The 26,004-nt window shown below is 35.6% G+C and overlaps 1 protein-coding gene across 5 annotated transcripts in view; it reads left to right on the forward strand.

The window, feature by feature from the left end:
- CNTN5 (contactin 5) overlaps positions 1 to 26,004 on the forward strand; it is a 745,090-nt gene that overhangs the window by 113,435 nt on the left and 605,651 nt on the right. Inside the window, exon 1 of one of the 5 annotated variants that reach the window (XM_075417806.1) lies at positions 10,095 to 10,164. The exons of the other annotated variants lie outside the window; for them this stretch is intronic. The gene's annotated coding sequence lies outside the window, so the exon portion shown is untranslated. Of the gene's footprint in view, positions 1 to 10,094; positions 10,165 to 26,004 lie in introns of those variants that run through there. 5 annotated transcript variants of the gene reach the window in all.

Genomic DNA, 26,004 nt, shown 5'->3' on the forward strand with positions numbered 1-26,004 from the left:
GTCTGTCTGGCTGTAGGTTGAGGAAGAAAGAAAGAAATCACTGGGTATGTAAGACTGATTCTTCTATTAAGTAGTTAGATATTGTAGAGTCTTTTTTTTTTCATGGAACTGAAAGTCGGTTAAAATTAGATTATTGAAATGCATTTGTGTATGTATACAGTGAACATTCATCTTCATAGGATACAGTTTTACTTTGAAAAAATTATTGAAGAAAACATCTGTTCTTAACACTTGATTTATTAGCACATATAGTATTAATACTTTATATTAGGTAAGTTACTTGTAAAATCAATGTCAGTCACAGCATTGTGCTTTACACTACGTATTCAAAAAATTCACACTCTGGAAAGAAATTTCCCTTGATGCTATGAAATCTGAAAATGGGCAGTTTTACTTATTGGTTCTTCCATCCATATATATATACTATCCATCCATATACATATACTATCCATCCATATACATATACTGTAGAATTTAGTTAAAGGCAATATTACAATGCATCTGTTTCAAGCAGATGTATGTTTTTTATCATCAGCACAAAAAAGCAAACACCAATGCAAATGACCATATCCATATGCTACTGACACTTATTTTTGTCACTTTGTAACATAAATTATATTTAGCTAACTTAGCATATTTTAAAACAAATGGATTTCTGTTCAAGTATCTTTTTCTTAATGTTGTTTTTTGTTTCATCTCCCACTAATGGGATCTCATTGCTCTCAAGTGGCAACAGAATTGGAAAAAATATAGTGAGCTTTTAAAAATTGTGCATTCTTGCAGAAAGTTACATTTCTGTGTTTCTTTTGGAAAGCTTGATTTGGAGGATACCAGATACTGGCCAATCTTACATTCACAGTCTGGACAGTCTGCCCGCTCGCTATGAGTCCTGTCTGTAGTAGTGAGTTTGATCAGCTACAAATAAAGTTTCTACAGTTTTATGCTGATTAAATTATTCCCCTGTGTGGGATTTATGATTTAGTAAAACAAGGACTGAGGAAAATATGCCAATAATTTCTGCTATCAGTAACATTTCCAAAGTGCCTATTACATCAAAAAATAACATCAGAAGTTGCTGATAGCAATATTTCCCGCATTCTCTGTCTCTGTTTTGCTTCAGTTGGCTTTGGATATTGTCGTAGAGTCTGTTTCGGCATGAATTTGTACGTATGCTGTTTTAAGAATACAAATATAAGAACAGCTTGCCTAAGGAGGTTGCAGGATCCCCATTGCTGGAGGTTTTTAAGAACAATTTAGATAAACTAATAATAGAAAGCATACAACTGCAGTTTATTCTGCTGTGAAATAAATTTTTCAGCTACCTGCCAGCCCTATTTTTGTCTGGTCCTGTGATTCTGTTATTTGTAGATTATTCATGGAAACAAAGTTGTGCACATATGGCAAATGTGTGCAGTCCTTATAAACTTCACCATCCATGGCCTGACTTCTCCTCTCTTTGCTCAAGTGGAAAGGATATTCCACAGCTTCCCTAGGTCACTGCTTTCTGCATTTAACTATCTGTATAATTATACATTTTTTCCTAGTATCAAACCTAATCTGCTCTGTTAAGCTCATTTATTCTTGTCTTGTCCCTAGTGAACATGGAAAATAATTGCTTACTGATGAAGGCCTCTTTATGTTAGCATAAGACAAAATAATAAAATATAATGACTAACAGAGTCTGCCTGATGCCCTTAGAGATCCTGCCAGTGAGGCCTTGCTTGCAGCAAAAGTCAGCTAAGGTAGGAGTCTGAAGATTCCATATATCTGGAGAAGTACCGCTGGTATCATCAGGAGCTGATACTACTGTACTGAGTACTTTGAATGGAATTAGTCATCTTTGTGGTTTTTTTTCTGGAATTTGCTTTTGCTCACACAGAACTCATGCTAATAAGATATATTCATATATCATATATACAGATATATTGAAAATGTTTGCAGTCTCTAAGAGATTTTGTAAGATACATGTAAGAGTCCTGTTCAAGTATTCAAGTCACCGTATAATTTTCTCCCATAAACAAGTTGTTAATCTTTGCTGTAAATGTAAGCAACATTTTCTTACAATATTTGCTTGCCCCAGGTAAATTGGAGAATTCTTTTTCATTATCTTTTGCTTGACAGTGTTTTATAAGTTGGAAGACTGTGTTTATGTGGTGTCCCCGCAATCCAAAACAGTTCTAAATCTCGGATGGCGCAAGGGTCAACTAGAATTTGCATTATTATTTCTCTGCCTTAGTATGTAAGAAATTTCTGTCAAGACAAACCAGATTGAACTGCTTTTTTTTCTGTAACTGTGGGGCATTACAGACTCATATTCAATTTATGATCCATCACAACTCCCAGATCCTTTTGTATCATATCACTGATAACCAGTTATTCACGTTGTATTTGTGCATTTTTTCCTCCTTTCTAGCAGCAATACTTTCCCTTTTCTTTATTGAATTTTATCTTCTTTTTGAGCCATCCCTTCAATTTATCAAAATCATGTTGAAACCTTATCCTGTCCTACAGAGTGCTTATAAACTCTTATAGCTCTTATAATCTACAAATGCTTTTAGTGTACTTTAATCATTGTAGTCAATATTTTTTTTAAAGTGCCTAGAACAGACAGCTAATATGCTTTCTCAATAAAACATGGGTAATAATTCTTTGAAAACAGCAGCCTTTGAAAGCAAGTAATTTTTACAAGTCTCACAACGGGACTGACACTGAATAAAAGAATATCTGATGTTACCAAAACTCTCTATATAAGTTTCAGGAAGAGTTTATAATGTCATACTTCCAGATTTCAGCTGATTTCTAGTTATACCATCTCAGGATGAAAGCTGTAATGTTGCATCATTCTGTATCAAAGTCAGAAATTTTTTCACTTTCTAGAGCATTTACTACTCCGCACTGTTGAAGGAAGGGTATTAAGCTTGATGACTCTTCTATCTGATCCAGTACTGGAAAATCGAAATTCCTAGCTGCAGTGAGAAAGCAGAGCACCTCTGAGAGAGCACAACCTGAAAAAGATGGCAGTGTAGTGCTGTGGGATTATAGAGACCTAGCCATGTACAAATCCTGCTTTATATTGAGTAAGTTTTTATGGAATGTTGGGAGGTTTTTTGAGAGAGAGGTTATTTTTCTTGTAAATGGAGCAGAGCTGATGGGTGTATCATCAAGGGACAAGGGTGTAATACTGAGATGCTTTTTGCTGGGTTACTTTTCAGAGAATAACTGGTCTTCAAAGCTTTTAGAGATTTTGCTATTGCAGAATGTAGATGGCTTTGGAAGGCAAAAAGTAAAGCATGCCGACAGTACTTTAGTGCATGTGCATGTTGCAATAGTGTCAAGAGAAGTCATGTCGCAGAGGGAGAGAAAGTCACAAAAACACAGGCAACACAACCACTCAAATTAATACCTGCAGGGCATTGGTGTAACTGGGAGTTCAAGAAGGAGATCTTTCCTTTCTCTTCTGTAGCAAATTTTTAATTTTTCAACTGCTAGTTTGCTCCTTTTGACCTCGTTTAAGCTGTTAGAGGTAAAAGCTGTCACCACCTCCCTGGCCTTGTGGAAGGCACATCAAAGAGCAGAAAAAGGAATTTGTTTTCAAGCTGCAGAAATGTTCTGCTAAACTCTAATGAACAAATCACCTCTACCAGTGTGATTCATTTGCTTCTTTTTGTGGAAGAAAGATGAGGGAAGGGTGAAAATTCATTCCTTCTCAGCCCTTTACCCTTGAAAAGGAGCCCCATTAGCAAAATTGGAACTGGTGTCCTGACTTCAGTTATACTATGGACGGCAGAAATACTTGGACTAGGAAGCGCATACTTTTTATGTTTTTGCCAAGGAAGAGAAACCGTGGCTCCACTGTAAAGAAAAAGAAACACTGCAGAAGAGATCTTTTTTTCTTTGTTGATTTACTTTAGTTTTGATTGAGATCACCCAGTTTACCCATCAGGCTTCTGCAATATTTTCCACAGACTTGGGAACCAGAAATTACTGACAATACAGTCATTTAAGGAGAAATGTAGATGTAATTTATCAATGTTTCGAATCAACAAAATGCTGTGTGATGATGGTAGTTAGGTCACCAGATGAGTGGTTAATTCCTGAGGAGAGTCAGGGTATATTATCTGGGACTTAGTGTTTCACAACATAGTCGTGCAGTTTCTGTATTGGAGTTAGTTCATGGCCAGCACGAGATACAAGCAGAGCAATGGCACCTTAGTATAGACATACTGTAACTCATTTCATGTTGGGCAGTGAAATAATCTTCTTCTGTTAAGCTTTTCTCGTCACTATAACCATCGGCAGTTGCAAATCATCCTACAGAGGCTTTCTGCAGTATTTTTCTTGCATAAGATGAAAAATAGTGACCTGGCAGTAACTGAGATGAATGACACTCTATTAGCAAAAGTAACCTGTAAAAGTTACGTATATAAATAGATAGACACAAGCAATCTGAATAAAGTGATCTTGGGAAAAGTGACAAAACCAGTATAACAGAAACTATCCGTACACACACTTCAAAGTCATCCATAGCAGTAACTGCATGCACTATACATGCTGTCCAGTAAATTTGAAGAATGGACATGCATTGAAGATTAAGATGTGTATTGAAGATCAAATAGAAGAAAAGCATTTTGTATACTTTTTCTTTGCTTATCAATTAAGTAACACATATTTTTAAATATTTTTCATGAGCAATCCTTTGAAATCACAGTAGGGATCAAGAACATATAAAAGTGCATTTCTTTTTTTCCCCAGAGTTCCAGTATGTCGCCCACATGCTGTGCATGTATGTCTGTGATTCTGTTGCCCTTAGGCTTGGTATCTGTAGTTAAATCATTATTAGTTTTTAGCTTAAAAGAAATTGCCTAAATCATTTTGGATCTTCAGAAGTGTTTGAGATTTTGCATATAGCTAAATTACGCTGAAATTCTTATAAATGTTTTTCATATTCTTTTGACTCTCCTTATTGCCCATTTTTCCATCCTTGCTATGTTTAATCCACTCACTGTAATAAGCTCATGCACATTTGGACAGCCTGTACCTGGCATTCTGATAGGAAGCATGCTTAGACCTCCATTTAATCAAATAAAGAACAGACCACCCTGATGTGAGCATTAATCTGTTCCAGCACATGCATGTAGTTCAAATTGTCCTAAAAGTCCTTTCCAAAACAGGCACAGTTTTTAAGTTCTGGCCACATACTTTTTTTTTCAATATCAAGACATTCTATTGTAGTACATTGCTCTTGTTTCTGTATTAAAAGAGCAAAGTGATTGCAGTGAACATGACAAGACACAATAGCAGTTGAGTCATTTGTTACAAATGAATTGTTCTACATGAATCAATCTATGTTCATTAGTGCATTGTAGTAAAGATAATGCATACCAGTTCTCAGAGGATCAGCTTATATTAATTTCTTGCATGGATTTAAGACGAAGAAATATTCAAACCTTTTAGATAGTGATAAACCTAAAACTACTTTGTTTATGTTGTTTATGTATATTCTCGCCCAATGTGATAGTGGTGAATAAGTGGTTATAATAATGATGTTGGCAAGAGAAGTAACATCCAGTTTGGTTTTTTTTTTCCTTCCCTACTGTTCTATGCACAAAATCATAAGTCACTTGGGTGATATATTGTTTAGTCTCATTGAAATAAGTGGCTACATTGAAAATATATGAGAGTAAACTGCTAGAAGAGGGAAGGCATGGAGGAAGATCACACACTCCGAAGGAAAGTTAGCTTTAAGGAATTTAATCAGTTCTACGCTGGTTGTATCATTCAGTCCCATCTATTATTCTGTGTTGGACATGAGCACGAGATCCCTCAAAAGAGGGTGGCTCATTTGCTTTGCGTCTGCAAGCAAAGCTTTCATTGAATTTGGAGAACTGAATTTAAGGTAAGGAGAAGTCTACTTTTGTAAAGCTGTAGTCAAAAAATGATCAAAGCGTTTTTATAAATAAAGAGTGGGATAGAGAGTAATGGAGAATGGAGATGAAAATGAGGAAGAGCGGACTGTCTTTCACAAAAACAGTTTGCCTTAAAAGACAAGAGTGGACATGATGTTAGTGTATTATGGAATGAAAGAGAAAGATGAAAGGTTTCGTCTTCCTGTCTCTTTACATATTAACATGACAATATTTTAGTTAAATTGCAGTGTTCCATCATTGAAGGTCACTCGGTAAATTGATGAGTTTTTTAATCATTTGTAAAACATGTAAGACTGTGAAACATACTGCTATTCAGCATCATTGAGACCACAGATTGAAGATGATTCAGAAGGGAAGTAAGCAATTGTGTAGATACAATAGTATCTAACAGAATTATCGCAACTTTGGAAGGTATATTAAGTTTTAAATTTCAAGGCTTAAGGCAATCTCTAACAGAAATCAGGAAGATACCCACTGAGGAACAGACAGTCACAATCTGATTATTTTTCTTGTGCTCCTTCCTGCAGCTAATGCCACATATTAGATGTTGGAATTTGCCAAATTGTGAATCTGGAGCTCTGTTTTCCTGTGAAACTGATGATAATATCTGCACTTGTCAGTTTTGTCACCTGAGAACTTCACAAAGCTTTGGAACATACAGCATTCCTGGGTCTTACGGAATGCACTTAAGCTACAGAGTGCATCCACACATATCTATAATAAAAATTCTATTAATACCTGTTCAGGCTTCAATTTTTGCATGTAAAAACATAAAATTAGAAGCCAAGTATTGAGTGGATTGAAGTATAGTTTCTAAAATACAATAATGAATTAATTGCTTTTCTGATTGTATCCCTCTCTTCAGTCCCCTTAGGTGAAGCAAATGGCCTGTGGCGTGTTCTGTAGAACCTGAATTGGAGGCATCTTGCAGAATGGTGTTTGACTTTGGCCTTCTTTTGCTTCAGAATATAAATCCTGCTTCAATTTGCAATGTATTGTATTAGGATATTTGAGGAATGTTCAGCTTGTTTTGTCTAAATAGTGCATTCACTTAAACTGAGAGTTTGAAAACTACTGATCCACCAGATAATTGTGTTTGCAGCTAGGTAGATGACTGACATACAATAGTGTATTTAAGTGTAGTTAGTGTATTTTAAGATCAGTTTCCTTGAATGGAATAATCACATATTTTTTATTATCATTTTGATTTTAAATTGTGTATCAAATTTTGCTTAAATTCACCATGCTATCAGAGCTATGAATTCTGATTACAATCATAGCTTGAAGGCATTGAGAACTTTCATTTTTCTTTTGAAGGACTTGAAGGGCAAATGCAGCAAAGTAATGTCACTCAGGCATGAAAATGTTTTTTCTGATTACTGAAGCTCCACCTCATTTTGTTGTAAGAGAGAGCTCATGGCTGACCAGGTCGCCTTCTATTGTCTCTGTCACATAAGAGATCAGAATTTGGATTTGACATTCATTTTCTTCAGTGAATATTGAGAAGGAATTATTTTTGATTCCTTAAGGTCAAAGTTGCTTTTTAGCAGCTTCTTAAACCAGTGCTTGAAAGGCCAGTAATATGAAATTCAGGGAGGAATACCAAGGCTTTGGAATCTTTACAGAGGTACAGGCAGTGTATTGAAATGATACTCAAATGAAAGAGCCCAGAGGTGAAAGGAAAGCAGAATCAAGGGAATTATCTCACCTCATCGTAGACATGTGCAGGGTAGACATCAATGTCTGAGTCAAGCAGACTTTGCTAATCAGATTCCCTTTATAGTCAAGGGAGAGAAACAGCTGCTTTTATAGCTGCATGTGTTTGATGGAATTTGGACATCTTCTTTGGGATGATATAATTCCCACTTAAGAAGTGTCTTTTTCTCTTCCTTGACTACAGAGGGATACAGAAATGACTAGCTTAGGTGGGGACACGTAGATAGCTATGTCTGGGTGAATAAATGCCACTTTGAAATACTGCAAATAATGGCAAGGACAAATTACTTTGCAGGTATGTTCATGACTGTTTTTAAATAACTGTCCAATGCTGCTGGAAACCCACAATGACATTGTTAAGGTACATCTGTAAATTGTAATTAAAAAACATAAATCAGGATAGGTTATTTCTGGAAGCACTTCTTTGCTTTTAAAGAGGAAAAATTCAGAAAGAAATTACTAGTTAACACTTATTAATTTGCTGCTATGCAGTCTTTTACTGACTGCTTTAAAAAATGCCCACAGATCAAAGGGGCTGCTTGGATTCATCAACACAACAGTGTTCTGGTGAGTAAAAGGAAGGAACAGCTCAGATGAGCCACAAAGAACAAATGAACAGTATTATCAAAAGCTTGTCAGCAGTGGGTAAACCTGAAGGAGCTAGTTTGCAGCCTGAAAAGAAAGCAGCACAAATCTTTCAACGCGATCAGACAAGCTGTGAAATTCCATTCAGGCTTATGTATGTACAATCATAAAGTGACCTTTCACAAACTCCATTCATTGGTAATAACAGTAATAAGCACAGTGGTGTAATTCAACCAATGTAATAATAATTATATTTATATCCTTTTTTTAAAAAACTTACAATATAAACACTCTATATTCTCACAGTTCCTATCATGTTGGTCCTTCTTGTGCAAGAGCTCCATGCCTTCAGCTTCATTGGTTTTCTTCCTATTCTGCTTTTTCTTCTGTGAGAAGAGGGTCTTGTGGATACTTCAGGTAATGTAACCAAATGAGTCTGCAGCACTGAGTCATATGGAGGCATTAGCATATGCTCCTTATTGCTCATTAGCTTACTTGTTTTCCAGCATCTCATTTAGATATCCTTTATTATTAATTTTTATAATTTGCAAACAGATCTTAACTGCCTTTTCTAAAATGATGCTCAGGTCAGTTTCTTCACTTTAACATTTAGTCTGAAACATTTAGTTTGCATATTTGCCAATTTTGTGGAGATGTGAAATCTTTACCAGCCATCCCAAAATCTAGATAATGTTGTCTCACTGCAAAATTTTGCTTCTTAGCTCACTTTTAAGATAATATAAATAAGATAAATTAATATACTCTTCCAGAGACTTCAAGATGTGTACTGTTGACCTTCATCATAGAGAAAAATGGTTGTTCATCTGCACCCTTTGACATATAACTCCTAGACTGTCTTTAATCCATGAAAATACTGCCCTAACTCCCAAGCTTAATTAGCTCAGTTAGGACTCTCTCAGGTCAGATCTTGACAAAGACCTCTTGAAAGTGTTTCTTCTCTGTTCTTCACTTTCCCCTTACACACAAAGAAATGTAGCACTGAAATAAGACACTGTAACAGAGAACAAAATAAAATAAATGTGTCAAATTCAAGGTTAACTACGTAGTCAGTAGGTATCATCATTGCCTTGGAGTCTGCAGCTTTTGAGACTGAATTTCATATGGTGATTGTTTTTACTCCTGACTAATAGTGATTTTTAATTTTGAAGATTCAAGTGTATATCAATTGTTATGAAAAACTTTCACACTAGGATATAAAACTGTGGTGGAATCAGTACACTTTTGTTACCAAAGTGGGATTTTTTTTTTTCCAGTTTTAGTTTCATAAAATAATATTGGAGCACTCAGATTTGTTGAGATAGCCCAGTTCAATATTTTTGAATCAGATGTTTTAAATTTTCTTTTTCTTAATAATATATGTTAATAAACCTGTATCTGTATCAGTATACATAAAACCAGAATTCTGTTTGATCAGAATAGTATTTTACAATTTCCTTTCAGAAAGACTTTTTGAAATAAGCAAGATTCTTCCTAACTGAATTATAGCAAGACTTTGAAATAACAAAATTCTTCTCAAAAGAGGATTGTTGTATTTTGTGGTGCTTGAAAGCAGCATAAAGTTCTTTTTTGTTCGCTGACTTGAAAATATCCTGAAATCTGTTTACTGGGAGTGATACACAGGAAAACCTTACTGGTGGTGCCATATGGAATAATTACAGTGACAGCCCTCAAAGGAGTAAAGCACTAGGATCTGTTTTGTACAGTCAGAGCAGTAAATTAATACCCCAAGGATTAACTCACCAAAGTCTGAAGTAATCAGTAGCACAATAATTGTATCATAGACACTGAATTTTACCCTGCTAAGCTGTCACTGTCCTTCTGCTATACTGGATTGCTAATGGGAACACTAGCTGCCAAGGAGGAGCTGGGACAGGTCTAGCATTTGACCATATTCCAAGTGACCGCATTAACACAGGTAACTGATCATAATATCAGCATAGTATCTCGTATATTTATTTATCATTTTATATCAGTCTTGTTATGGACATGTTGATGAAAAGCCTCGCAAGTCTTTGAATACTTAATAATGAGTAATGACAAAATGTTCTTATTTGTTTGTCACCTAATAGTTTTCCATACAAGCATTGGCATTTTTTGGCTAGTAATTCAGTGTTTCATGGTGATATAAAGCAATGTTTCCAGTGAGTCTGAGGAAAGTAACATGACGTTGATCACCCTGTATATGTTAACACTTTAATAAAGCATTGTAGCATATGGCTATGTAAATCCTCACTTTTGCTTTGAGCAACGTGTGATGAAACACATTTAAACAAGGACAGTGTTCTGCATTGCTAAATTCATGACTAAAAATGAGTTTGTTTTAGTGAGTGTAGTGAGTCATTTTACATTTTTATTTTTAATAATAGGAATGGTCTTTTTAAAGTTGTGGAATGATCTTAATTGCAGCTGAGAAAATGTTTTTAGTTAGTTAAGTTGATAGCTTTTTGAAATTTAATATCCTGTACAAAGTTTTATGCTTTAACACAATGTTTGACTAGAGTTTTTGAAAGATTATCAGAGGCTATGTTAGTAGAAAACCGAACTTTCTGTATGCCAGTAGAAATTTGCAGAATATATGGCATGTATAAATAAACAGCAGAGCTGGACAGCCTGTACTCTTCAAATGATTCAGATGATTCACTTTCTTTAACTACTAAATGCACATTCTTGTGTGTACTGAAGTGGTTGCAATGAACACTGTATTTACTTTTGCATCAACTAAGCTTCACTGTTTTTAAATAAAGCTATTTTTGCATATAGACACCTTAATTTTGGTAATATGTTAAGTGCAGTGAGATGAGTACAGACATTCTATCTTCTTTGTGATAAAGCTAAATTAATACTCAAAGGATTAACCTTCAGCATGGAGTGTGATGACTATTATTTTAGAAATTGCTATTAAATACTCTTTAAAACATGGTTCCACCAAACAGGTTGCTGAGGGGAGGGGAGAAAAACACTTCCAGTCCAAAAAAAAATGAAATACTGATTCAAACTCAGCATCTTTTTGCCTCTGTCATGTCTGATTTAACCATTTCAGTGAAGTGCTGGGGTTTTTTTTTGCTTGTTTGTTTTAACCCTCATTTTCTGAAAAGATTTAGTTGCTGTCCCATAATTTTTACATTCTTCTTCATCAGTGCTAGGTTAACCAAAGCAGAATTCAAATTCTGATGCCAACTGTACACCAACAAAGTGCATTCTGAAAAGCATCTCTTCTACCGTAAGCGATTATCCTGTTTCAAAATGATCCTTAGTCATTTCTTCTTTGTGAATTGTTATAGGAAGTGTTGGCTTGTGCTGTGGTTCGCAGCCCACTGCAGTCAATGAGGTGACATTGGGTCAATTCCCTTGGTATGTTTAAGCAAGAAAGAACTATTGGATTTGAGTAGTTTTCCCTGTAAACATACGACATGCTATCTGAAGACAGTTAATAAATCACTTAGACTTCATGATCTGTAAAAAGTCTTGATCAAATCGTATAACAGCCTCATTAACTGCACTGCAGACAGTTCTAGAAAGACTTTTCTGATCCAACATTGAGAAACAATGTCCTAAAATGTATATGAAACATGTTTTTAGTCACAGATGAGTAACTGAACTTAAAAAAATAGAAAAAAAATCCAACTACCTCTAAACTTTCAGAGATAATACAATGATACACCTTCATATGTACTGCTTATAACATACAGCAAAAATAACTGAATGTTGCATTCTCATTACTTAATAGAATATTGTTAGATATTCCATTCATTACTGAAACAGGTAAACATGACTTCATTTCCACCACAGACTATTTTTATTGAGGGTCTATATGCGGATTTAAAACACCTATCTGAAGTCCTGTTGTATACAATCTGACTTATATCAAGCATTTCACTTCCAGAGGAATGGGTGACAAATTCAAGAAGTAATTAAAGTGTATTTCCACATAGCACATAGAATTATTTAAAATACTTTGTCTATTAGATTGAATCATACTTCAGAAGTCTAAGAAATTTAATCTGTTAGTTTTAAAGCTTTGTCATAGTAATGTATATTTGCCTTAGGCTTGTGGTCTCAAATAAGTCTGATTTAATTTCACCCTCCTAATCTGGCTTAATGCTTTTCCCATCATAAAGGATTCTGGTTGTATTTTAGGCCCATTGTGTACTTTGGTAATCAAGGCCGAAATTTAGGGTAGCCTATCTTTTGGGCTGATCTGTACATTTTATTTAAATATTTGTACAGAATAATTTGTCTTGTCTCATATACTCAAATTCAGCACTGTTTTTGAGCTATAGTTCCTGTTCTTTGAAAATTTTTTAACTCCAGAAGAAGCATATATCCATTTCTTGATTAAACTGTTCTACTAGGAAGAGGTACTTTCAAAATTTGGATATGTTGTCTGTATGTATTCAGTACTTCACATGATATTATGAGCATTTTTCTCTCTCTTTTCAGAATATTTTAGTTGTACTAAGAAGTATTGTGGAATCATTGTTGTCAGAGATACTTGGTTCTAATGTTGTATAAGATATAAATTCTTCATATTCACGTGGCAAACAAACATTAATTTTACTTAATTTATTAAAATCATTACATTGACGCTTCTGGCAGAGAACCCGGTGCCCGGCCCCTCCGGGGACTGACAGCCTGTCCCAGCTGTAGAGCCACTGGTGGCACTGCTCTTTGCTGTCTCTTTGTCTGCACAAAGTGACTACGCGTGCACTGACTAGACAAGTTTTCCCTGACTCTCCATGGAAGTAATGTAAAAATGTATATGTAGAAGACTTTTCATGTTTAAAGCAAAGCATGTGATTATGGTCTTTACCAGGTTATATATCCAGAGCACCTTATGAAATGCAGGCAACTTATGAGAATTAAAAATAGAAAGGAAATTACTTGATGAGGCTCACAATGCTCTACACATACATAGTGTTTTTTGGTTGTTTATTTTTTCCCGAAGTGCAGAATTAAAGTAGGGATTATCTTTCTTTTTTTGTATTTTCTCCTGAGAACAATTTCAAAAGAGGGAGAAAATCCACACATACTAGATTTTCAGAATTACTTTTTGTATCTCAGCTGTAGGATAAATACCATGTAACAGTACATAAACATTTGAGAAAAGCTTTGTGTTACTTCTGTTGCGCAATAAATTTTCTAAACTGCACATGTAAATTGTTTGCAAGCATGAAAGTAGTACCTTGGAGTTAAATTAACTTATGTAATATGAACCCTCATTTCTCATGAACACATTTTTTGAGTGTTTGCTCAGTATTTACAAAGCAAGAACATTGCCTCCTCCCTGGAAGTGTTCAAGGCCAGGCTGGATGGGGCTCTGAGCAACCTGGTCTAGTGGAAGATGTCCCTGCCTGTGGTATGGGGGTTGGAACTAGGTGAACTATAAGGTCCCTTCCAAACCAAACCATTCTATTATTCTATGATTCTATGTGGTATCTTTATAGTCAAATGCCTTCTACAACATTTTTCAAAATGTACTGTGCTAGATAGGTGAAAATTATCCAAATACAAATAGAGACACTTTAACAACAACGGAGCAATTCGTGAAACTCTGTATTTCTCCCCAACCCTTCACTTAACTGGAAATGGCTTTAGCTCAGTACATTCCGTATTGTTTACCTAGAAGTTCTTTAAAATGGTCCAAATTTCTTGGTAATCACTCTCATAAGTGAATATGTAGACCTTCCCACAGAAAAATAAAACCCGCAGACACAAAGGATTTGCTGGGGTGGAGATGGAGAGACAGACAGGGAACAGATCTTCTGCCTTCACTACTGTAAATATAATTTGCTTTTTTGTTTATTTTTAAAGCTACCTCTCCTGATGTCTATCCATATTTACATGAGTTAATTTTTGTTTAACTGACACCTGTCTCGGTTTCAATTTATGAAAAAACAGTAACCTTCATTGAAAATAAAAAAAAAGAGAATGCTAATATATGTTGTCACAGAGGAAGGCCATTTTTAAAACAGGATGAAAAGAAAGACAGGGATGAAACTATAATGGACAGTTAAAACCAGTAAGATGTCTATTATGTGTAGCCTTGCTTAGCTGTGTATTTGCACTGGTACACACAAAATCACTAAAAATCAGTATTACAAAAGAAACTAAGTGAGAAAACAATGACACATAATACTGGTTCAGTCAATGGTATCATACAAGTTTCTTTCTGTGTATTACCTTGAAACTACATTAAGGTTGAAAACTGCTGTGCTTAATCATTAGGAATTTGAGCACAAAGGATTCTGCATGCAAAAAAATAACACTTTATCATATAATTAATGACTACCATAATGCTTAGTAGAAAGGGATCCTATAAATCTAGTGGATAAAAATAGCATTCGAGAAATATTCTCCATACATTTTCTCTCACTGTAATGAGGAACTTAAATGTCTCTCTCTATACACACACCTACTGCTGGCTCACTGTTACGGTGCACCCAGAAAACCAGAACCTTCCATTTTAAATGAACATAGGAGTTTGTAACGTATAAAAATTGAAGACAGATAAAACACTAAACCTAGATATGGTCCTTAGATGTTGAACAAGTGGAATATGTGGAGGGCTCTCTGGAAAAGCTGGCTAATGATCAAGAATTGAACAAGAGAAGTTACAGCTTGGTATTATGTCAGTGAAAAAAACCCCAGAATTTCCTACTTGAAAGATTTTAGACTGCATTTCTTACGACGTTTAAGTGAGAACACACCATACTGAAATGATTTGTGGCACCTATTGAGGAGTTACATAGTTTTATGAAATGTAAATGAATTATAACCTATACATTTGGCTTTCAGCTGTAAGCTGTTGAGAGCTTTTAAAGCCATTCTAAAAGTTTTCTGTAAGAATCATGTCATTTGAAGTAAGTAATTAGGCCACCTAACAACTATGGATGAGGTAATTTTTTTTTTCCCTGCCAGTTATGAGCAAAGCATAAAGACTTGATGCGCTGGATAAAAATAAAAGTACTTCAGCACTGCAGTCACAGAAATGGCTAGAGTATACGGTAGATAGACTTGAACTTGCTCTGGAGTGACTATTTCAGGTATGATAGCTACCCCCGGAGGCCGCAAGGACTGCAGCCTAAGCTATAAAACCCACTTTGGGTAAATTTGCCCGCCATCAGCTCTGTCACTTCAGGACTGCCATAGCCTGATGCAGTTCAGACGCAGAGGTTGATGCCGAATCTACATGCTCTCAGGAGTCTCGCAGCCATCTCTTACTGCTCATTCCTCTCCTGGACCTGACATTCCCATAGTGCCAAGTTTGCTGAGCTGAATTCTGCAGGGAACACACACTTTTCCAGAAGCTAGAATAAAGGAATTTTGAATGCTTCATAGGTGTTTCCATGCAGGTGTTTCCAAATTATCGAGCAGGTATGTCTATACTCATTGTTTTTCAGAAATTCAGCTACATAGCTTCTGTTTAAGAATCTTAGTATTCCCAGGAGACAAAAGATCTAATCATGATCTCTACAATAATTTCGTTTACATATGTTAAAATAGACAAGTGATGGTTTTGGATTTTTAATTTCCCCATGAAACCTAATTTCCCGTAAAAACACAGTGGGGTTCAGATTTTTTTGTATTTTATGCAGAAAATAAAATATTTTACAGAGATCATTCTTGGTGAAATGTCTATTTTATCTAAGAGAAAGTTCAAAACTTCTGAAATGAAAAAAGTATATGGAGGATCTGAAGAGACTGAAAAACACTCTCTCTTTCTCATCAAAAGGTTTCTTAAATGTGTGCTGTAGCATAATGACTACATTCAGAAAAAACAGTCCAGGTGTAACTAATCACTGCTTTTGCTGTGTGTTTCTGCATGAGGTTGGACAACAGGGAAATAGTCCAATACTGACTTCTATTCTTGTGATTATCTTTGTATTGCACACACTGTATTAGTATCGCACTAGTCAATCTATTACAGTTCCTGCAGCAAAATAAAAATTTAAAATTTCTATGCCCAGTAAACAGAAACAGACAGGATGAGCTCACCAAAACCTCTTTTGAGGTTTTCAATAAAAAAATCTCCACTGTGGCAGGATGCTTTACAATCAGTTTTTCAGGTTATCTGTATTTTGAATCTACTGTAATAGAATATTATACAGCACTTGTGGAATATCTGAAATACTCTGTATAATGTTCCCAACCTTTACAGCAGACAGTACATGCCTTTAAAAGCTAATGTCAGGGGCTGTGCTTTAGAATGTCTATTATTATCTCACTTTGTCAGTATAAGCTATTTATCTTAATAACAAATGCTTTCTTGGAAAATAAACAGTACCCCGTACTTCTCTCTGTGGTGCAACTCCACATATTGCCACAATCTTTCCTGATTCACACGAATGTAACTTAGGAAAGAATTACATCCTGTAGTAAATAAAGGAAGGTGAAGGGCAGCTCTGATCCCTGAAGCAGCACATTGAGGTTTGAGAATACACAGGTGGTAAAGAACTGATAGAAGAAAAGCAGCATTTTTACCTCACAAATGAATGTATAATTTCCATGAAATACGAAGCTGAAACTAATTTGGAGATGGCAGGCTGGTGCAGAAAGCCTGAAAGTTGCAAACAAAATTTACTACCTGGCTAGCACTAGTAATAGCACAGGCTCTACTAAAACTTTATGATATTCATTTAAAGCTGAATAGTCATTTTATATTCTGCTTATTTATTAGCTATTTGCATCACTTCAATGGTAAGTAGTTCAGTAGTTTGAAGGAGAATAGTGTAGGTGAATCAATAATTCATGGCTCTGAATGATAGAACTAATATAGCAGCCTCCTGAAATGTCAGCATGCAGTGTGAAACCGATTAGTAAAAGGTCCTCTTCTTCATGGAGGAGTTAAATAATTATTGCTCAAAGCAACAGACTACAAATCTAAACATTTAGAGACAGTCAAAAACTCTTGAAAGGCTTTTCTGTTGATACATCTTAGACAAATTCATGTTTACAATGCAGTAAATGTTTATCTTCAGACAATGAGGGGGTGAGCTGTGAATCATGATGTCGCTTGTTTATGTTTTCACATGGAAACCAAGGATAGTTGCCGATCAGGGATTCTCCATTTGCACTTGCATTATTAACTAGGATTCAGCAGACTTGGTTTTGATCTCATACTTTCTGCTTACCTGTGCCCAGACATGGCAAAGCAAAGTCAGTCCTCATGCCCATATGCTAGATGCAGTTTTAAAGAGCACATTTAACTTTGAAAGGATCATATCCCTGGAAAGATTCAAGGCCAGGTTGGACAGGGCTCTAAGCAACTTGGTCTAGCTGAAGATGTCCCTGCTCACTGCAGGGGGGTTGGGCTAGATGACCTCTAAATGTCCCTTCCAACCCAAAGCATTCTATGATTCTATGATTCTATAAGTTAGAATATTCATATACATAATGTATATATTTTTGTTACAGCTAGAGAAGCTAAATATCAGGATTTAGACTTTTGCAGGTGAAAGACGAAAGTAAGCTAGCAGTTGACGGTAACTCTATGAATAAAAAAGAATGGCCACATGCAGTGCCAACATAAATAGACTTGCAAAGTGGACGACAGCAATCATGTAACAGTGGAAGAAATGCCAAATATGCAGCTAATCAAGGTCTCTCCCTTCACAGTCTCTGTGGAGTGTTCACATAACCAGTCATGAGATAGGGACAAATTTCTTCACGAGAAAAATTAATCATCGACTTTATGCTGGGCTCTTAAAAATGTTGAGGTGTAAGTGGACTATTTTGTTTCTCATGATGGGTTTGCATTTATAGCAAGCAAACAAGGCGTCAGGTGCCTTTGCTCTGTTGGTCCTGCTATACGTATGTTGCAGCAGATCAAAATAAAGCCGATACCAATTTGACAGAAGAGAAGTGCAAATCACGCTAAATACTTAAATTTCTCACAAGTAAGTTTAAAGAGCAAATAGACTCTGATGTGCAACAGCTTCATATTCAGAAAGTTCAGATTCCCTGCTAAGTTCAGGCTGATGAATTCATATGCAAAGTTTATGGCTGCTTTGAGTCACCAAAGCAGTGCTTTGCAGCTAGAACACCTCAGTATCCCTGCCCTGCTGCATGGGAAGTGCTGCTCACTGCACTCTTTTACTACTTACATCTAATCATAAGCGTTTTTTCCGTGTAGCTTATCCATCCATTTACATCAAGGCTGCTTTTAGAATATTGTACACCTTCAGATACTCAATTATTCCAGACTAAGTTTGACTGAATGTGGTTCTGAAGTTTCCTGAGCAAATTTAATTATTTTTTTGTCTTGATTTTCATAGCTTTTCAGTTTACAATCTGTTGCCTTGGATTTGATTTTTTTTTCTAAAGAAATGCAGCTACACTACCTGGTGGTATGGCCTTATCTTATCTCTTAAATGCTACAGTACCCAGTATAAAACATCTGGATCAGAAGCAATGAGGTGGAATTCTGCAGATACACAGCATAAGACAGTGTCGGGAGCACTTCCTAATAGCTGCTTAAGCAGTAGGAACACGAAAATTATGTAGGCAGAAGAAGATACTTGATGTTACTTGAAGCACAGCAATAGTTCTTTAAATTGCAATCCATTAACTCCCTGCAAAGTCTAAATCATAATTTAATTGATTTCTCATAAAATACTAAAAATTATACTGTGTGAACCAAATGTCAGTTCCATGAATTGAAGAACTCCAAGTAAATGGAAAATAAACAAGCATCAACCAAGAAAAAGGTATTACATACTTTAGAATACAGTTTTTGATTAACTTTTCAGAATAATTTTATTTTTTGCTCATGCAATACTTTGCAAATCCATCTTATTAAGTTTGGAGAACTTGGATATTTGCTTCTGTTAAAAATATACTGCAGCATAACATATAATACATTTACATGTGATGTATGTTCCATTGTTAATATTTTCTGAGTATTTGTCAATGTTACTGGAATATTCTTCTACCTCAAATCATAATATCCATCTCTTCTTGGTTCTTTTAGCTGAATTTAACAATTTCAAGTTTAGTGATAATTAACATCAACATTTTAATTCTACTGTCAAAGAGTTCTGGGTTGTTGCTAGCCTAACAGATATAATGGCCAAGACACACTGCCACTAACACCTCTGACCTAACTCTCTTCCTCCTAGTATGGGGTAACCTGTGGAGAATGGGCCTTGGGACTGGGCATTATCTTGTAGAGTACTAATTGTCATGAGCCGCAACTGTGATTGTATTTCTGATGCTCATAAACAGTACAAACGAATGGACTAGATGACCCACCGAGGTCCGTTCCAACCCCTAACATGCTGTGAATGGGAACCAAGATATAAGCACGTAGCCTCACACTAATATTTCATTTATGTAGATACATTCCTTGTGGCTACTTCCATGCCATACTGAGGAGTGAAAGTGTCACTGTAAATACAGCCAGCCGCTAGCTGGAAAATGCACAGATAAGCCAGCACTGCCAGCTCTAAGAGTGTTTCTGCTAGGTGTGGGAGTTATGACATAGGTATCTGTCCCTTTTGGCTCACTCATCTTGATGCTGTGGACTTGACCAAAGACCTCAAAGACCACTCATGGAAAACTAAGTAGACTAAAGAGGAAGAGAATACACAGAATGTGTAACATCTGAAGATTTCCAGGACTTCTGCTGGTCTCAGCCCTGAACATGACCAAAAGTGTACTGGAGAATAAATTCAACCTCTCAATGGCTTCCAAAAGCTGATGGGCTTTCTGAACCCTCTGTGAAGAGTCAGACCGATGTTCAGGAAGCCATGAAAAGCCTACTAGTGCATTTGCCTACTTGATTTCGACAGTGATGATGTAGTCTTATACAATTAAAGACAGAAATTACACTAACATCTTGAGGTCTTGACCCCATTTTTTATAGCATTTTGTAACATATAATATTCTGTCATCTAGACATCTCTAAACTGACAAGATCTTCTCAGATGCGTGAAATGCATCATTTGTCTAATGTAATTTTAGACATTGAGAGTACAGAAATCTGAGTTCATATAGCCTTTTTTTTGGAGACCAGAAGAAAATCAGTGAGAGTAGCACTTCCAGGAGTCAACTCATCTGACTTATTTTAGACTTTGAAACAAAGTGTGAAATGTATTACTAGAGGTATATAAACTAAAGGAATATAAATACCAGCAAAGATATAAAGCATTTTGATTGATCATTTTACTTTACCTATACAGTCCTGATTGTAAACATTCTTTCTCTGAAAGAAAGAGAGAAAGAGAGAAAGAGAAAGAGAAAGAGAAAGAGAAAGAGAAAGAGAAAGAGAAAGAGAAAGAGAAAGAGAAAGAGAAAGAGAAAGAGAAAGAGAAAGAGAAAGAGAAAGAGAAAGAGGGAAGGGAAGGGAAGGAAAGGAACAGACTTATGTTTGTGGAGGGGATTTAAAATTATTTTTTGTATATTTGACCACTTCTCTGTTTAGTCAAGAATTTTTACTACTGACTTGAGCAGTAATAATTAGAAATTAAAATTAGATTTCACTGGAAATCTCCAGAAGGTAGAAAATTTTATATTTTTCCATATTTTCCTTAATGTATTTAGAATTTTATATGGTACAATAAAAATTATTCTTATTTCTGATCAGAAAATTTTAAATATTACATTTGTTTTACTCTGACATAAAATGAGGCCAAGTATATAGCTAAGTCAAAGACTTCCACTTCTCTGCATCCTACGGTTCATGGAACTGAAGTTTTTAATACATGACAGAAGATAATTCTTAGAAATTTAATACCTATGACCATGATTTTTTTTTTCTTTTTTTTACTGAATTTGAGTCTCATCATCTTGGTCTTTCCTATGATCTCTGAATTTGGCTGTTTTACATGTATTTTTACTCTGTGTTATTAAGGCTTTTGCAGTCATGATTTTGGCAAAACTCAATTAAACGGATTGTGTATGAAGAAGAATAAGCCAAACCCCAATCTGACATTTCAAATTTAAATAGCTGATGAGTGTTCCTCTGGTGTAGAAAGTTATGAATTCTTCTGATTTCTAAATAGACTTTCTTCCAATTCATAAACAGAAACTATAATTAACACTGATATTGCCTTGGGGAAAAAAACTCAGCAACACACTAATGAACTCTCTTTTGCTGAACACTGGCCTAATACACATATGACTTTTGCTCCAGAGGACCCTGACTTCCAAAAACAAAATATCACTGCAAGGCAACTTCCAACTTAATTTTTTGGTTGCATTAGATTTTCCCAAAAATGGCTGTGATGCACAATGTTTTCTGGCGTACAGAATTAAGGAATGAGTGGGTTTAGACACAGAAACCTCTTAAACACAGTTATTCTGTGATTCACAAATAAGGATAATCACTATGGTTCTAATGCTTTAGTGCATCTGATGTTATCCAGACATCAGTATAGGCCCAAGAGATACTTTGTTTATGAAGCAAACTCAGCTTCTGATTTTGCTTTAAGAGAGAGCGATATCTCTTATGTAGTATTATCCACCAGTGCCACAAATCGTTATGAACTATATAGTACCAACAGGAAACCTGGGGAATTTAAAACAGCTGCAGCTGCGAAATGCTTCTGGTTTCTGTGTTGGGTGTCGGGTTTTTCTTCTTCACTGCTATTTATTTATTTAAAGTTGAGATTACAGGAAAGCAGCAGCAGAACAAATTTTAGTTTTCCATTTGTCCTGGAGTATAAGGAATGAAGCAACAATTGCATACACTAACACTTTTACATTACCTTAACAACACAGGCAGTGCCCAATCATAAGAGCAATCCAGATTTCAAACAAAACCAACGAAAATGTGAGCCAGGATAATTTGTCAGTAATTTTTTAAGACCTTGGCATGTTTCTGACAATACAAGGGCATTTAAAAGAGTAATATAGACTGTCCCGTCTGAAACTGTATCTACACGTAGTTATTCATTCCTTGGACTGCAACAATATAGAAAAGAAATCTTTTATTCTTTGACAACCAACATTAATTAAAACATTGATCTTAAGAATTTTATTACTAATGGCACCTATGAATATATATTTGTATATACACACACGTATGCATAGATATATACAGTGTATTTATGTAGTACCTCTACATTTAGAAGCCTGCATTAAACACAAAAAAGATGAATATCTTTTTATTGTTGTTGCTTTCACTGAGCAGCTCTTTTTCACAGCAACAGCAGAGAACAGTTTTCATAATATGAAAACTTAGTTTTAGCTGACCAAGATAGCAAGGAGAATTTTAGACTGACAGCATTTGATTATCTAAATTGAATTTCTCTCTAGAGACGTCACATAAATTTTTATTTGTTAAAGTAAACAATGGTGTGTTTTTGTTACCTGGATGTTTTGATAAGACTTAATGCATATATTGTTAAAGCAAATTTCATTCGCTGAGGAGTTACGTAAGAGGAACTACTATCTGTACTACTACTACTTGCTTGGTATTTTTTTACAAAAAGTAAAATCTATTTCTTTGACAGTATTACAGAAATGATATATCATAATATGAAAATTACCTTCTTTTTGGTTTTGAGTGTGTTTTTTCTCCATAAAGACTTCACTAAAGTGAGTCTTTAAATTCTAAATTTGGCTCTATGAATCAGAAAATGTGAGTTCCTCTCAATATGCTGAGTTGATATGGTCTAACATCTTCTGCCAAACCTCTACTGCAAAAAACTCACCTAGTAGCTCCATAGAGTGAAATCTGCCACCTTTAATGATCAAGGTTAACTATAAAAGATGTGTTACAGTCTAAATAACAGAATTGTACCTTAAGCTTACTTCAGAAACTTTGTGACCAAACAGTTGTGTGTAAATGCCTCTGATGCAGGACTGGTATTGTTGTATTAGTCCACACCAGTCAGCCCTGGAAAATGGTCCTGAGTGGAATCAGAGAACAGCTATTGCTTTTGATTTTATAGCTATAGTTAGAAATGTAGTATGAACTCTGATTTAACTAGAATGAGGCAACACTTATCTAAGCTAGTAGCAGGCGTTAGAACTACTGAAATTTGTTTAACTGTATAAAAAAATCTCTGAACTCTCTGATTCAAAATCATATCCCTGTTTGAAATTTAATGATGTGACTTTTTTCCAGAGGTATCAGCAGCAGTCTGACAGCTGCAAAAAAGAAATAGAGATATTACAGAGCGAGATAGAGTACGGGAAGTGAAGGTGAACTCACATGCTCAGGCATTGTATATTTTTGGCTTAGGTGTACACTGTGAACAGCACTCAGTTCTGGATTTACCAAGTTCAGCTGTTTCTGTTCTATACACATACATAATTTGGTTGTAGTGAGGGAGGTGTTGATCTTTTCTCCCAAGTAACTAGTGATAAGACGAGAGGCAATGGCCTCAAGCTGTGTCAGGGGATGTTTAGATTAGATATTAGGAAAAATGTCTTCACTGAAAGAGTTGTAAAGCATTGGAACAGGCTGCTCAGGGAAATGGTTGAGTCACCATCCCTGGAGGTGTTTAAAAAACTTATAGATACGGCACTTAGGGACATGGTTTAGCAGGCATGGTGTTGTTGGGCAGATGGTTGGACTTCATGATCTTAGAGATCTTTTCCAACCTATGATTCTATGATAATAATATTACCTACTGATTCAAATATTAGCAAAGAAAGAACAAACTCCTTCTAAATAATAGATATGTCTTAATATAATAATTGGTGACATGGCTGACAAACATGAATTAGGATGCTGTCTGTTCTGAAAAATGTAACATATATGGTTGTTATCCAGTTAATAAATCACACTTTAGTAACTGTGTTTATTCTAAAATTGTTGTGTGCTGAATTTGGTTTATTCTAAAATTGTTGTGTGCTGAATTTGTAAACCAGTGCTTTTTCCAGCTCTCATTTTAGCCATTCCAAACATAGAACCGTAGAATCATAGAATCGTAGAATCATTAAGGTTGGAAAAGAACTCTAAGATCATGAAGTCCAACCGACAACCCAACAGCACCATGCCTACTGAACCATGTCCCAAAGTGCAATATCTACACGTTTTTTGAACACCTCCAGGGATGATAACTCCACCACTTCCCTGGGTAGCCTATTCCAGTGCCTGACCACTCCAACAGTAAAGAAATTTTTCCTAATATCCAATCTAAACCTCCCCTAATGCAACTTGAGGCCATTTCCTCTCATCCTGTTGCTAGTTACTTGACTAGAGTAAAGTCACTCCTGTGATTTTTAAAGGAACGTTTGCCTTACATACTATAAAAAAACTGTGGCTATTTCAAGAAATATAAATGGCTGACAGATACTGTTTGCTGACGTTGCACAGTATTCTTCTTTCTCAGAACACAGTAACTGAGGAATAACTGTCCCTGGAACTGATTGAGCTTCATAAAACTAAGAATGTGTGAGAGAGAGAAAGAATCTGGCCATAGCTGGGCAAAGAGACAAGAATTCTGTTGAATGTTAAATTATTAAATCTTCTACTGTGCTTGTTTGGTGAGTCACAGAAATAATAAATTGTAGATCATGTTTGCTGAGACTGAAGCCGTAATCCTCTTCTTTTCTGTTTCCTGGAGGACTGAAAGATATCTATGTGTTCTAAGTGAAAACTGGATATATCTAACACTAAGCAAAATCAGGTTTTTTTCAATTATTGATTTTTTTTTTACAATTTCAGAAAATAATTTAGAAATAACAGCATCAGTGATAATAAACAATAATGAACAATGTAATTTAAGGCAAAAAAAACAGTCTGTAGACTTTTACCTCAGTATAAACTGGAGTATTCCTGATGTATTCAAAGGAGGACAGGGAGATACTACTGTGCAGAATTTATTCCTTTATGACTCAGTATTGAATTTTTTGGCTAATAGAGAAAAAAATATTTTTATATATATAAAAGTATTGATAATATAAAACTAGGAAAAGCAACATTACTTGGAAATATTGGCATATATACTTACTGATAAATTAATCAAAGATCGCTTTACCTAGCATGATTCTAATAAAGTGATTGTTTCTTGCTTCTCAGAAGAAAATCGGACAATCAGAAGGAAAGTCAAAAGTCAAAAGGCATACCAAACATGGACTTGTCCATTGCTCTTAAATTGATCTTGTACATGCTGAAGGTGAAAAAGCAAAGGAAATAAAATTAAAGTTGATGTAGCTGTGCTTTCCTGTAAAACATGGTGGTCTCAGCACATGCATAGAACAATGTTTGCAGAAAGAGGTAATGTTTTTACTACGTCAGTCTAGTTTGAAACAGTTAAATAGAACGTCTGGCACAGGCGGTCTTCTTCAGGTCTGAAATAAAAGCAGAAGTTGCCAAAACAATGCTAGCTGGAAACATTTTCCCATGGCTCAGTTAGATACTAAGCAACTTAATACACAGTGCCAAATATGCAGTGTTCAGATTTCTTTGATGTGTTTAGTGTTAGCCACATGAGCTGAAAATTACAGAATCACAGAATGGTAGGGGTTGGAAGGGACCTCTGTGGGTCATCTAGTCCAACCCTCCTGCCGAAGCAGGGTTACCTACAGTAGGCTGTAGAGGACCTTGTCCAGGCGGGTCTTGAATATCTCCAGAGAAGGAGACTCCACAACCTCCCTGGGCAGCCTGTTCCAGTGCTCCGTCACCCTCAAATTCACAGCCTTTCTCTCAGTATAGTTTATGGCTAGTCTGGCAGTTAAACTGTGGACAAATAACAGACAATAATGAGTTATGAAGATGTGGATTTCCTGGGTGGAGGAAGGAGAAAAGCCTCAGTTTCTGTATTTCTTACTTATTTCCTCCACATGAATGCACCGAAAGACT

Source organism: Opisthocomus hoazin, chromosome 1 (genome assembly GCF_030867145.1).
Source record: "Opisthocomus hoazin isolate bOpiHoa1 chromosome 1, bOpiHoa1.hap1, whole genome shotgun sequence".
Classification (NCBI taxonomy): domain Eukaryota; kingdom Metazoa; phylum Chordata; class Aves; order Opisthocomiformes; family Opisthocomidae; genus Opisthocomus; species Opisthocomus hoazin.